This window comes from Microtus pennsylvanicus, chromosome X, assembly GCF_037038515.1.
Source record: "Microtus pennsylvanicus isolate mMicPen1 chromosome X, mMicPen1.hap1, whole genome shotgun sequence".
In the NCBI taxonomy this organism is placed as follows: Eukaryota; Metazoa; Chordata; class Mammalia; order Rodentia; family Cricetidae; genus Microtus; species Microtus pennsylvanicus.
The window spans coordinates 84,625,077-84,640,567 of NC_134601.1; positions in this window are offsets into that span (position 1 = coordinate 84,625,077).

A 15,491-nucleotide genomic window follows, 5' to 3' on the forward strand; every position below is an offset into this window, starting at 1 on the left:
ATGATCAGTGGCTCGTCCAATTGTCATCAAAGGGCTTTCTCAGCAGCAGATGGGAGCAGATACAGAGACCCACACACAAACATTAGGCCCAGAGAGAGCCCAAATTGAAGATCTCCATGGGTCCCTCCCTTTGGAGCTTGAGGAACCCCACGGAAGAGGAACAGGAAGAAATGTAGGAGCCAGAGCAGTTGAGGATATCGAGAACATGGTCCACAGATTTCAACTAAGTAGGGCACATAGGGGTCCATAGAGATGCATTGGCAACTGTAGAGGCTGCATAAGTCTGGGCTAGGTCTTCTGAGTATCTGGTGTGGTTGTTTAGCTTGGAGTTTTTGTAGCACTCTTAACAGTGGGAGTGATGGGGCCTCTGCCCGTTTTTCTTACGCTTGAGACACTTTCCTTCCTACTGCATTGATTGCTTCACCCAGCCTTGATATGAGAGTTTGTGCCTAGTCTTAGCCAATCTTCCTACGTATTTGGTGGATATTCCTAGGAGGTCTTTTCACTTCTGAAGGGAAACAGAGGAGAAATGGATCTAAGGGAGAGGGGTGTTGAAGTGGTGGGGTAATGGGAGGAACGGAAGGAGGAGAATCTGCAGTCAGGGTGTATTGAAAACAAACAGAAAACTCCCTATGATAGACAAAACTGCTAGACCCTAGTGGCAGCCCTAAGGTTCCCTCCCAAGAAAATGGCAAGACACAAACAACTCCACTTGGATTGTGGTTACACTAACCACTTGGATAAGAAATGCCTCATTCCTCACCAGGATCCTACCCAAACCGTGGACAAGCAGAGTACTAGAGAATTGACTGCCCCTCTTTGCCTTGATAAGGTATGCCAGTCTCTGCAGTCCCTCATCTACAAAAACGTCTCCCGGATCATCTGGGTCTGGCAGCTGAAGGCTCACGGCTTGTGTGGCAATGGGAGGCTTAATTCTGTCATATGTGCCTGCTGAAGACCACTGACCTCCAACATCACCAAGTAGGAACCTAGGGTGGCCATCTAGGAAAATCTCTGTCATTTCACCTGACTCAGAGAGCATTTGGATTATACTTCCTTCTCCGATTCATCCTTCTCACATCTATGATATTCTTGATGGTTACTGGAGCTTTATTGTTTTAATAACAGCAAGCAGCCGGGTCCTCTCCCAATGGCTGCAGCTGAGTTGTCAGTCCATTTCATGTGTAAAAGTCAGGCCTTACTTTTTCGGGAGCTACTAGGTATCCTGCTGAAAAACGCAGGGCCACATAGTTCACCCTGCTTCACACTAAAAGAGAGAAACTCATGACACAGTTTCAATGTAACTTTTAATATTCATTGTTTTTTAAAAACTTGCTTTGCAAAGACTGCTCTCAATAATCAACCACCTATGTGTCATCAAAACTAATTAAACAAAAAGTTTCCACAGGGCAGGGAACCCTGATTGCTCTTTGGGCTGACGAGGGAGGGGGACTTGATTGGAGGAGGAGGAGGGAAATGGGAGGTGGTGGCGGGGAAGAGACAGAAATCTTTAATAAATAAATTTAAAAAATTTATAAACATTATGAGAATCTAGGAAACTTATTTAGGGTGTGAGTTATAAAGGTTTATGGACATAAAAGCTTTAATAAATTATGAGTCTACAAACGTAATTTAATGTGCATAAATGCAAGTTACAAAAGTCTAAAACAATAATTTAGGTATAAAAGTATAACATGTTACAAATTCTTTCCTTCTTCCTATTCTACTGTCATTTTTTTCCGAGACAGGTTTTCCCTGTGTAACAATCCTAGTTTCTATTTTCATATTAAGACATCTTTTTTGTAAACTGAAAAAGAAAACATGTAAACTTCAGGAAGTCATAATGTGAATCCAAATGTAGGTAAAGTGTACTCCAAATAAATCATGTCCATCAACAGCCTAAGTTTTCATGTCAATCAACAACCTAAGCTTCCCCACTTACTGCCTATTCCTCAGGGTAAGTTTTTTCTTCTGATGGTCTTGAGATTTCTTCCATGGCTCCAATTACCAGGACCATAGGCCTGGAAGTTTCAAATATACACACAAAATAAAGATTTTCCCCTAAACTGCTTAACTTTCCCTTCTTTCCTTCATCTATATCTGTCCTAGCAGATTTCCAGTCAACTAAAGACTGCAAATTGCTCCAAACCTTAACCTCAGGTGTTCTGCAGGACTAGCGATCCCTGACCTTGTTGGAAAGCAAGAGGGAAACCAGAGGCTTCTGCTGGAATGTCTACCAGTGTGAGCCTCTGCTTCAGCTTACTATTCCAAACTACTCCAAATCTACCTGCCCTTTGCTAGCCCCAGGTGGTCCAAGGGAACCTAGACAGCAAACCAGATGTCCCTGCCCCCTCCCTGCCTTTGACCAGCATTCCTGCATCCCTGGGCCCTGACAATGACATGCTAATTTCAGCTGAGAACAGTTACAGAAGAGACTATGTTGTCCCTTACCATTAACAAAAGGTTAGTATGTTAAAGCCAAAGGAAACAAGTTCCTCTCTACCAAAAGGAATCATTTTCTTTCTCTCTGGCAGAATGGACAAACAGCTATCTGTGATGCTTTAATATCCTAAAGCTTATGCTTGCCTCTAGGCTCCTTCAATATTACAAATGCCCATTAAATTCATAGTTACAAACATTCACTAAAAGGGTTACTCAAAATTGGAGGCTATTATCTGTATGGCTTACTTAATGGTTACTGCATTTTACATGAGTAAAGCTGTGCTTATTTTCTCTGCTTCACAGCTTTATGTATACTAATGCTCATTTGTAAATGTCTATGTCAAACACTATAGATATCAGGGGCCCTAAATTCAAACCGCCCAACTCATTCTCCCAGAGCCAATGGTGAAAACAACTGATTAAAATCCTCTCTTTTTGTTACTTCTGGATGTTACCCATGGCCCTTGAATCATAACACACACACACACACACACATACACACACACACACATATATATATACACACCATATCCTTTATGTGTATATATATGCATATCAACACATTTATATGTATATATATGCATATCAACACATTTAAGTTATTAACCAATAGCCCTACATAAATGTGAATGAATGATTTGATTAATATTATTTAGGCCTAGTGAGGGATGTGATTTCTAAAGAAACCCCATTTTATTCTAGGTATCCATCTTGGTAAGTTCCCAGTAACCCTGACTCAGTGACCCCCGTCCCAAAAGTGTCCATCCTTGACTATCTACTTGTTATGACATGCCTAGTTAGTTTTTTGACTTCTGTAACTTGCACAAACAGCCAAATATTGTTTTGAGTCCTCAAACACTTATACTTTGAAGAACAGACCATGTTTTATACTTACTCGTGTAGATATCGAAGGTCTTGTAGTTTTCATCAAAAGAAAAAAAAACGAAAAACAAAAAACCTTCTGTATACTGTTCCTTCATGATATTCTAAAATTGGGCTGAGTTTTTGTCTTCCAGCTAGCAACTAATCATTAAATCTTGTAATTATAGTTGAATTGCATCTATGGTCTTTTTCTGGGCGGGTACACACTCTATAACATAGGTATGTGATATGTGCTCCGCCTGCATGTACATGAGTACCACTTAAAAGTCTGGTACTCATGGAGGCTAGGGGAGGGTATCAGATTCTTTGGAACTAAAGATACAGGCAGTTGTGAGCTGTCATGCGAGTGCTGGGAACCAAATCTGGGTCCTCTACAAGAATAGCAGATGCTTTTAACCACTGAACCATCTCTCCTGCCCTTCATGGTTAATTTAATCTATGAGGAAGGAAGAGCCACAGGCTAGAGCTGGCAGTGAGAAAATGCAGTAGTTACTAATGCTGGCTAAGAGAAGGGAGTGGTTTTTCGTGGTTTTATAGAGGCCTTGTTTTTGAGGTAAATACTCTGTGCGGTTACTTAGTTTCAGCAGGAAAACATCATGGCCTAAGCTAGAAGCAATGACCTAAGCCAGGCCAGTTGCAAAGGCTACATTCCTCATTCTTTGGCCCCTGTTGGAAAGATAAAATTAAGATACAGGACAGTAAGCCAGGACATCCAAATATTTATAATTGCTGAGAATTTTCTAATCAAGAACACAGAATCAGATGCAAAAAGATGGTTCAGTGGGTAAAGGCACCTGCAACTGAACCTGAGGACCTGACTTTGATCTGGAATCCATATGGTAAAAGGAGGGAGCTGAATCTCAAATATTGTCTTCTGACTTTCATCTTTTACACACATACGCACACAGAAGCACACACAAAGAAATAAAAATTAGCTTAAAAAGAGTGTGTACTTGTTCTAAAACTGGAAAATACTGTGAACATGTTCATAGGTCATTGGTGGAAAGACTTGCACAAAACCCACTTCCAGGTGTTTGAAAGGACCTTGAGGGTTTCCTTACTGTCAATGCCTTCCTTCAGTAGTACATAAGATGTGTATTGAAAATATTCTTGGAACTAGCATCTAAACCAGTCAGTCGGTGTTGGCTCAGTGTCTTAGTCACTGTTCAACTGCCGTGAAGAAACACCAAGAGCAAGGAAACTCTTATAGCCAAGGAAACCTTTATAGAGGAAAGTATTTACTTGGCTGCAAGCCCATCCCCAGTGACACACTTCCTCCAACAAGACCACACTGGTGGCCTCTAACATCGTCACACGACCTAATCCTTCTCAAATAGTGCCACTCCCTGATGGCTCAACATCCAATTAAATGTGCCTATGGGGGTATTCTTAGTCAAACCACCACACTAGGTTACACTGTAATATATCACCAGGAATTTTGGTACTGCACTTCAACTTTTAATTCAATTTAATTTGTTTTCTCAAAACAGGGTTTCTCTGTGTAGCCCCAGATGCCCTGGTACTCACTCTGTAGACCAGGGGGCCTCAAACTCACAGAGATCCACTTGCCTCTGCTTCCAGAGTGTTTGGATTAAAGGCACGTGCCACCACCACTCAGCTATTATTTTTGAGATTATAATATAATCACAAACATTACTCCCTTCCCTTTTCTTCCACTAAACCCTCTCATATACCCCTCCCTTCTCTCCTACAAATCTATGGCCTCTTTTGTTTCCCCCAGTAATTGTTATTGTATGCATATATGTATACCTTTACACACACATTCTGCTAAATGGAACCTATTACTTGTATATAGGTCTCCAGGGCTGTCTACTAGGCACTGGACACTAATTTTATTATAGCTGTGCCCTTGCATAAGAGCCAAGCATTACAGAAGTTTACAGTTGCACAACAATTTTACAGAGGTTCCCGTACAGCCAGAAAAAAAATCTCTAAATACAGAAACATTCAGATACACAAACACAGTAGAGAGTGAAAGCATGGATCCTTAACAGAAATGTAGACTCTGACAATTATGACAGAAGAATAGCCAATGTTTGTAAAATCCAAGAGAATTGAAATGAAGAAGGTACTGCTTCCCATATTGAATTAAATCAACTCTCTTTATAAAAAACAGTAAAGATACCTCCATAGGGAAACTTAGTTCTTGTTTTAAGGTGTCTTTGAAATAAAAATTTTGTGTCATATTGAAGCACACTTAGAAAGACCAAAGCCATTTAAAATCTTCTCTAGTGAGAGCATACAAATTAGGAATAAGTGCACGTTCGCATTATAATGAGAAGACAGGAGCTAAAGAAGTATTTGTCCTGGAAGCTGTAAGACGAGGGCCTGCTTGTTTGTCCTGGCCACCTGGCTTGCTTAACCCTGAAATAACCACACAAAAACTGTATTAATTAAATTACTGCTTGGCCCATTAGCTCTAACTTCTTATTGGCTAACTCTTACATATTTATTTAACCCATTTCTATTAATCTGTATATTGCCACATGGCAGTGGCTTACTGGGGAAAATTTGGCATGTCTGGTCTGTCTTTGGTGGCTTCATGATGGCTCTCTCCTCCTCCGCCTGTATTCCTTGCAGCATTCAGTTATGTCTTCCCTGCCTACCTAAGTTCTGCCCTATCAACTAGGTCAGACAGTTTATTTATTCATTAACCAATGAAAGCAACACACAAACAGAAGGACTTCCTACACCATTTCCCCTTCTCTGTTTAAACAAAAAGGGAGGCTTTAACTTTAACATAGTAAAATTACATATAACAAAATAGTTATCAAGCAAGAATTAGAGTTACAATATTTATATCTACATTATCTTTTATCATAGCTAAGAAAAACTACAACTATAATTTTTTTAACTCCATCAATGACTCCAGAAGGATATGATATTACCTAACTAAACGGGAAGTACATTGTAAGCAACTTCCAAAACTCTAGAATTGACAGAGACATCTCATTGCCTGGACAGTCACCCAAAGTTTTTCTATACCGTTGGGTGACCCATCTTTGGCCTTCAGGCCCATAGTATCCATAAGACTTTTCCATGAAGCAGGAAATTTCAAAGACAGTTCCACGTATATTGGCAGCTTTCAGTCATTTTCTTCTGTGTCCTGCAGAATGTCTCATAGACTCTTTTATGAAGCAGGAACCCCGAAGGACTATCTCACCTTTCGGCAAGTTCAGCAGTCATCTCTCTGTGGGTACGGAATGTCCAGGGAAGCAGTCCAGGTAAAAGCAGGTTCTTGACCAAATGGCTAAGGAGCCTCTTTGATGCCCATCTTCCTCTTGAAGTAGATTGGTGCTGGAGGAGATGTGTCTCATTGTCATGAAAAGTCCTAATTTCTTAAAACATTTTAAATGCCATATTCTGAAGGTCTCTGAAAGATCTGAAGAATACCTATCTAATTGAAATATATTTCTATACATCTAGAAAATCTAACCAACATGACTACAAGCTTGACTATTATAGATGATTATCTATTAACCTGTATTTCTTAATTATACATTGCATTTTTAAATAAGCTACTCAAACACAATACCTTAATCAAGATCAGAAATACATATACATATAACGGAATTGACCTTAAATTTGTGTCAATAAAACAAGATCTATACCAATATAAATTATTCATATCCATATTATGTCCCCCTTTAAATGTAAAAGAACATTTATAAAGAATATTTGGGAATATGGTTGTAGTTTTGTCCATACTTCTTCCTGCTGGTTGGGGGCGCTGTTAATCAGGTCTTTCTTGGTATATCCTGTGTACTAGGTTCATCTCAGTCAGCAGCTGGGCAAAGAAATTTTTTGAGGGTGTTTATGACAACCTTTCAGGAGTGATGTGGGACAATGGTCTGTATTCTGTCAATTATATTTTAAATAAACACTGATTGGCCAGTAGCCAGGCAGGAAGTATAGGCAGGACAACCAGACAGAAAGTAGAGGCAGGTCAGGAGAATTCTCGGAAGAAGGTAGTCCTAGTCTGCAGTTCTGACCCAGTCACAGAAGAAGCAAGATGTGACTGCCTCGCTGAATAAGATACCGAGCCATGTGGCTAACATAGGCGAGAATAATGGGCTAATATAGGTTATAAGAGTTAAGAAGAAGCCTGAGCGAATGTAACAATCAGTTTATAACTAATGTAGACCTCTGTGTGATTTCTTTGGGACTCAACAACTGTGGGAACTGGTCAGGACAGAAAACTAAGTCAACAGGAAGAAATGCAGTTTTAGATTATGTGTCCCCTTGAGACCAATCCAGTACCAGGATGGTGCCTGTGTAACTTTATACCTATGCAGTTTGGTGGAAGGCCAATTGTCACTGGTGGAGGAGTTGGTGTGGGGCATAGAACCAGTGAATTCTGGATAAGGAAAAGAAAATAGGTTAGTTTCTGGAACAAAAATGCAAGGCTGTGGGAGTTTGGACAATGATGGAGGAAGGTCATTGGCTAATAAAGGAACTGCCTTGGCCCATTTTATTGGTTAGAACATAGGTAGGTAGAGTAAACAGAACAGAACGCTGGGAGGAAGAGGAAGTGAGGTCAGACTCCACAGCTCTCTTCTCGGGAGCAGACGCCTCAGAGAGATGTCATGCCCCGCTCCCGGGCAGACACATGCAATGAAGCTCCAACCTAGAATCTTTCCCGGTAAGACCGGTGCTCACAGTTTATTAGAGAAGGCTTGATCAGGATATCAGAATTAGCCAGTAAGGGCTAGAGCTAAAGGGCCAAGCAGTGAATAAAAGAATACAGTGTCTGTGTAATTATTTCGGGGCATAAGCTAGCTTAGCAGGCAGCCGGGGTGCTGGGGACACAGCCCTGCCGCTCCTATTACTACAAATGGCGCCCAACGTGGGGCAACAATTTCTCGGGTCTACTCTGCTTGCCAGAGGCAAGCAAGCGCCTCATCTAAGAGAGGCTTCCTGACTCAGCTTTAGCTGCAAAGCCTGCAGCTCATTAAGAGGTCCTGCCATGAAACACTTAAATGATGTTGACGAAAAGCTGAATGCATGCTTTTCGGTTTTCAGCCATAGCAGGAAAAAAGCTGCTTTGTTTAAAAATGCCAGCTTTCTGGGCTGTCCTGCCATGGCAAACTCTGACTCTTTTACGCAGGCGGTTCTTGTGGTTTGCAAGCACAGGCTGCTGAAGCTCGCTTGCTGGCAGGGACCTTGAAATGCCATAGAGGTGTGGCAGTAAACATGGCTATATTCAGTACCTCAGCCATGAGGCTGGAGAGCTAAGGAATGGGCTACATCTAGCTGGCAAAGCCACGCCTTTAGTCCTACTGAGATTGCTTGGTAAATTAAAGACTCATGTGGTCAGAAAAAGAGAGATATACAGTAAAGAGAGATTCAAAGACAAAGAAAATTTCTAAATGGTTTACTGTGTGTTAAAAATATATGCAAGCTAAAAGCTGAAGTTCTTAAAGTAAAAAAAAGGAAGAGAGTTGTGTGTCTAGTAGTACACACCTTTAATCCCAACACTTGGGAGGCAGAGGGAGATAGACCTCTGTGACTTCAAGGTGTGGTAGCACACGCCTTTAATCCCAGTGCCTAAAAGGCAGAGACAAACAGATCTCTGCGAGTTCAAGGTGTAGTAGCAAACACCTTTAATCCCAATGCCTGGGAAGCAGAGACAGGCAGATCTCTGAGAGTTCAAAGACAGCCTGGTCTACAGAGGTATTCCAGGTCAAAGATAAATGCTCAAAAAGCAAAAAGTTAACGTAGGAATGTCACAGCTTAGACTCTTAAGTGCCTAGTGATTTAAAGGCGCAAATCAAAAGTGCTCCTGGATAGTAAAAAATTGCAGATTCACAATAGGACAGATTCAGACCACTAAATGAGTCACACTGTTGGATGAATGTATGTAGGCTTGGGAGAGAGAAGAAAAAGAATATAGAGAATAAAGTTAATGGTTTAAAAAAAAGGTAAAGTCTTTAAAGAGATAGAGTATAGATAGTTAAGAGATTAAAAGAAATAAAGAAAAATAAGCCACATAAAAATGGAAAATTCACAGAGAGTCTGGATTATGTATATTGTGTTTTCTTTAAAATTTTTGACTGTGAAGGAGCTAAGTACAGAGATACATTTCATTATATGGGCTGCCAAATGGAACCAGAATGGATATCATGAGGGTATGATTTCAGAATTTGGGTCTAAGGATATGATGCTTTGGAGAGGGTCTTCTTTTGTTTTCACAGAGGACCAGACCCTGTGGATTGCATCTATCCCGATATGGTATGATAGACCATGACCTCCCGAAAGGTTCCTGTCAACACCCTCAAAAAATTACTTCACTCAACTGCCAACTGAGATAAACCTGACACACAGGTTACACCCTAAATGATCTGATTAACAGCACCCACATTCAGCAGGAAGCAGTTTGGAGAGAAAAAACTGGGCCCATGTTCCCAAATATGGTTTATAAATGTTCTTTTACATTTAAAGGGGGATATGATATAGATATGAATAATTTGCATTAGTATAGATTTTGCTTTATTGATAGAGATTTAAGGTCAATTTTGTTATATGTATAAGTGATTCTGATTTTGATTAAGGTATTGTGATTGTGTAGTTCATTTAAATATGTACTGTAAAATTAAGAAATATAGGTTGTTAATGGATAATCATCAATAATAGTAAAGCTTGTAGTCATGTTAGTTAGATTTTCGAGATATATAGAGATATATTTTAGATAGACATTCTTCATGTCTTTCAAAGATTACAGAATAGGACATTTAATGTTTTAATAACTTAGGGTTTTTCATGACAATGAGACACATCTCCTCCTGGCAGCACCAATGTACTTCAAGAGGAAGATGGGCATTGAAGAGGCTACTTATGGAGTTTGTTTAGGCATTTGGGCAAGAAACTGCTCTTGCCTGGACTATTGCATAAACTGGACACGGAGAACCCGCAGAGAGAGGACTACTGAACTTGCCTAAGGTGAGATGATCTTTCGGGTTTCCTGATTCATGAAAGAGTCTGCGAGACATTCTGCAGGACACAACAGATAGTGACTGAACTGACTTTTAATTTTCCTGCTTTATGGAAATGTCTGCTGGATACCATGGGCCTGAAGGCTGAAGATGGATGCCCCAACGGTACAGAGGAACTTTGGGTGACTGGCCAGGCAGCGAGATGTCTCTGTCATTTCTAGAGTTTTAAAGGTTGCTTTTTTCTTGTTTGCTTAGGTAGTATTGTATCTTTCTGGAGTCTTTGATGGAGTTAAGAATAGTTAGTTATAGTTATAGTTTTCCTTAGTTATGATAAAGATTATTGTAACTTTTACTTGATAACTGTTTTGTTATATGTAATTTTGCTATGTTAAAGTTAAAGCCTTTTTTTTTTGTTTAAACCGAAAAAGGGGAAATGATGGAGGAAGGTCATTGGCTAATAAAGGAACTGCCTTGGCCCATTTTATTGGTTAGAACATAGGTAGGTAGAGTAAACAGAATAGAATGCTGGGAGGAAGAGGAAGTGAGATCAGACTCCACAGCTCTCCTCTCGGGAGCAGACGCCTCAGAGAGACGCCATGCCCCGCTCCCGGGCAGACACACGCAATGAAGCTCCGACCTAGAATCTTTCCCGGTAAGACCGGTGCTCACAGTTTATTAGAGATGGGTTGATCGTGATATCAGAATTAGCCAGTAAGAGCTAGAGCTAAAGGGCCAAGCAGTGATTAAAAGAATACAGTGTCCGTGTAATTATTTCGGGGCATAAGCTAGCTTAGCAGGCAGCCGGGGTGCTGTGGACACAGCCCTGCTGCTCCTATTACTACAGGACAGGTTTTTCAGTTGCTAGTTGAGCAACAAAAGTCAAAGGGACACTGCCTCAGGAGTCCTTCAAGAACCTCAGCCCCAGTGCCTCCTTGAGGACAGAACTGACCTGGTGTTTGCTTCTTTCAGTGGACTGACTACTTCATTTTGTGTACAACTGCCACTCAAGATATTAGTATCTAAAGGTAGCTGTTAGAAGGTCAGATAAGGATTTGACAAGGAACAATGCAATTCTGGTTTCTAAGTCAAATAAATCCCAAGGAACCTTAATCCTTGGAAAACAAAGTGAAAGCAACGTTGAAGAGATTCAACAAGAATGCAGCTTAATTCTACATGTATTTGCACAAGCCATGAGTCAGATGCATCACTAATATGTAGAGACACCCAAGAGGTCTCACATGTGCACCCTGTGATTGAGGCCAACATGATGAGAGCTTCTGCTGGCTCTTGGGGAACTCCCTTTGTGTGAATTGCTTTTACACAATGTGAGTAGAAGGCCATTGTAGTTTTGAATAACTTCAAAATAAAGGAAACTGTGGGAGACTGGTTTAGCTTTTTTTTAGCTTTCATAAGTGGAACAGCTATGAACAATTGTGTTGAAGTGACAATAAAGATGCATGGCTTCATTTCTCTTAGGTAAATACCTAGGAGGAGAATGGTTGGTTCATGTGGTAGATGTGTGGTTAATTTTAAAGACACTACCAAACATTTTCTGTGGTTGAACCATTTGACATCCCACCAACCTCGTAAGGGAATTTTGAGTCATGCTCAACCTGGAATGTTATTGCTGCTTTAATGGACACTTACATAAGGTGCACTTTGCCATACACATACCTAAAAGCCCATGTATCTTCTTTAGTGACATGTCTCTTCAAATAAATTGCCCTCTCTTTTTTTTAATGGATTACTAGCTTTCATATGATTGAGCCATGAGAATTCTGAACATATTCTAACTGTAATTCCTTTATGAAATATATGAACCAAAAATCGTTTCTCTATGTGCTTTACTTTTCATTGCCTTAACAAGATCTCTAAAAGGCATTTTTAACTTTAACAAGGTATAATTTTTGACTTTTTTTCAATCCTTTATGAAATTTTTATTTAAACATCTATATTGAACCACTAAACTTATAGTCGTTTTATTACCGAGTGATAAGAAATTATAAGAAACATGATATTCTAATATGATATAATGTTTTTGGTTTATCATTTTTTAATTTTTGCCTTTTTATGTGAGATATTTCCTCTGGCTTTTTTGGAGTCACCCTTTAGTAGGATGAGAGAAGTGCTTCAGTTGCACAGTGGGTAGTTTTGAGATTTTTATTCATTTTTTATGTGCATGAGTTTTGTGCCCAATTGTGTGTCTGTGTATCACTTATATGCAGTGTCTGTGGAGGCCAGAAGAAGGAGCTGATCCACTGGAACTAGATCCACTGGGACTGGTTGTAAGCAACCGTGTGGGTGCTGAAAATTGAACCTGGGTCCTGTTAACAGCAGCCAGTAGTCTTAACTACTGAGCTGCTACTCTAGCGATACTGAATGCTTGATTTGTATACACATGTTGAGTTCTTCCCTTTTCCTTTCCTGCCACCAATATACCCCTCCTTGCCTACTTTCAAATTCATGACCTTTGTTTTATTAATTATTTTTACACACACACACACACACATACACACACACACACTCCTAAATATACCCTGCACAGGCTATACAGTGTTATTTGTGTGTGTGAACTTCGGCAGATGCACATACTGGTATCTGACACTGTCCATTTGATTTTCCGTTTTGGTTTGTCCATTGGATGTGTGACACTGACCGATTAATACCACGCTTACCCACAGAGCTATGATCCAAGAGCAAGAGAGGAGGGGGATGGAGGAGGCTAGACACCTGGTACTTAAATACAGTTGCTTAGGAAAGTCTTTGCTTCTCAACCACACACTAGTGTGAATGAAGTTCATCCCTTACAAACAACTGCAAGAGCAAAGTTTATAGGGTCCCACTAGAAAAATATTAAGTGTACAGAACATAGAGATTTTAGTTTTTCTGTGATTTGATCATCATAAAGTACATAAATGTGACAAATTATTACATTGTATGGCATAAGAACACATTGTTATTATAAATCCATTTCAAAAGGCATAAAAAACTGGAAAGACCATGAAGCCTGTTATAGCAAAGTGTACATGTATGGTACTGCAAACCGTGAAGAAACGAGAACAAGAAAGCTTAATATAAAGGGATGAAGAAGGAGTGGATTCAGGGAATGGACACAAGATAGGAAAGGGGATATAAAGATAATTATTTTTCTAGTCCCAATTCTGTCATAGTGTCTTAGCTAGGGTTTATATTGCTGTGATAAAGCACCATGATAAGCAACTCAGGGAGGAAATGGTTTATTCACTTCCATTTCTACATCTTCAGTCCATCTTCAGTCAAAATTAGGGCAAGAACATAAACAGGGAAGGAAATTGGAGACAGGAGCTGATACAGAGGTCACTGAGGAGTGATGTTTACTGGCTTACTTCCTATGGTTTTCTCAGCCTGCCTTCTTATACTGCCCAGGACCATCAGCCAATGGATGGCACTGTCCACAATAAGCTGGGCCCTCCCACATTAACCACCAATCAAGGAACTGCATCACAGACAAAACCAATTGGGATATTCTCCATTGAGGTTCCCTGTTAAAAAATGACTTTTGATTGTGTCAAGGTAACATAAAACTAGCCAGTGCACATGAATTTGTGTGTGTGTGTGTGTGTGTGTATGTGTGTAAGTGGACAATATATATTTGCTACTGAAAGTGTAAGATTTAATATCATGCTTCACAGCTTCCCTCATTAAGTTGTATAGACCTTGAGGTTGGTTTATTTTGGTATGTGTTGTTTTGTATTTGGAAGTATTTTTATAGTAACGGTTTATTTTTTTTTTAATGGAAAGAGATGGAATCGATGATTGTTTCAATTCAAACTTGGAATGCTGATGAAATAGCCCATTCAGTCAGTGAATTGTAAGGGTCTGATAGGTTACTATTCCTTTCAGCACTAATTTTGCATGGCGGTTGTCCTATTCTAAACTCGATCAGATTGTATTTCATGTGATCTCTTGGTTAATGACCTCTTGACTGTCCCTTCTGATCTCCTGCAATGGTTCTTCTAGAACACTATATTCCCCAGACAAGTACCCAATTTCCTTTCTTACATTTACGTTTTATGGGCTTGTGAGCAGATGACTTTGCCATGCCATGTTTGGGTTCATGGCACCTGAACATGGTTTGATGAACACAGACTGCAGTTGTGTTAAACTCCAGTAGTTCCAAGAAATCTGCTACTTTGGCCAACATCTGGAGTAAATGTCCTTTTAACCTTAGGCAAGCCTGATAAGCTGCAGAGATACAGCACCTATTTCTTAAGAGCAGGACTCAAAGAAAGATGCGAGCTGTCAGGTGGAACCTTGCCAGTAGGCCATGAGTCTCGTGGTAAAATATAAAATAATGGAAATGGGTTAAATTAAGATTTATGAGCTAGCCCATAAGAAGCTGGAGGTAACAGGCCAAGCAGTGATTTAAATGATATAGTTTCTGAGTGATTATTTTGGTTCTGGGCACCTGGGAACAAACAAGCAGCCTACTACAACAAAGGAGGAAATGCCTGGACGGACTGTATTAGCTGGGCAGCCACGAGGCCATCCTGGACTCCACTGCATGCTGATCTCAAACACAAAGAAACCCTTTTAACCAAAAGGGTTTCTGAAAAGGTTAAGTACAAAGGCTCTCGGAGCTCAGATATTAATAGATCCAAACAAGTCCTCTGACACTAGAATATTCTGCTTTTAGGTTGTTTCAGCCTCTTTAATCCAGGAAAACCTGTTTCAGAACTGGAGTACATCCATAATTGAGCTATTCCACAATCCACAAGTCCTATTTCTGGGACTAACATGGGGACATTAATTCCAAAATAGTCTTGCAACCAAAATAGTCTTCCAATCACACAATGATCTAGCCTCCCCAGACTTTCTCAAGGATACCATCTCTACATAATGAACAGGGTTGTGGCAATTCAGTTGCTACCCAGGGTCACTTGGAATTTGCTACCTTGGTAGTCCATTGGTTCCTTCATAATGCCCAAAATGAATTTTAACCCCAATTTTTAAAGAGCCTCAAGTTACATGTATTTCTACGGAACCATCCAAATTGAAACAAGAGATGATTTTTGTACCATGTGATTAAAAGCCATGTCAGTAAGAGTATATAACAATACTTGTTACGGATTGGACACAATGCCCGCCTTCCTCCCCATAAGCTCTTGTATTGAGGCTAATGCCCAGTGGTGTTGCTATGTGAAGAGGTTTTAAAAGTTTTGGGAGAGATCTAGC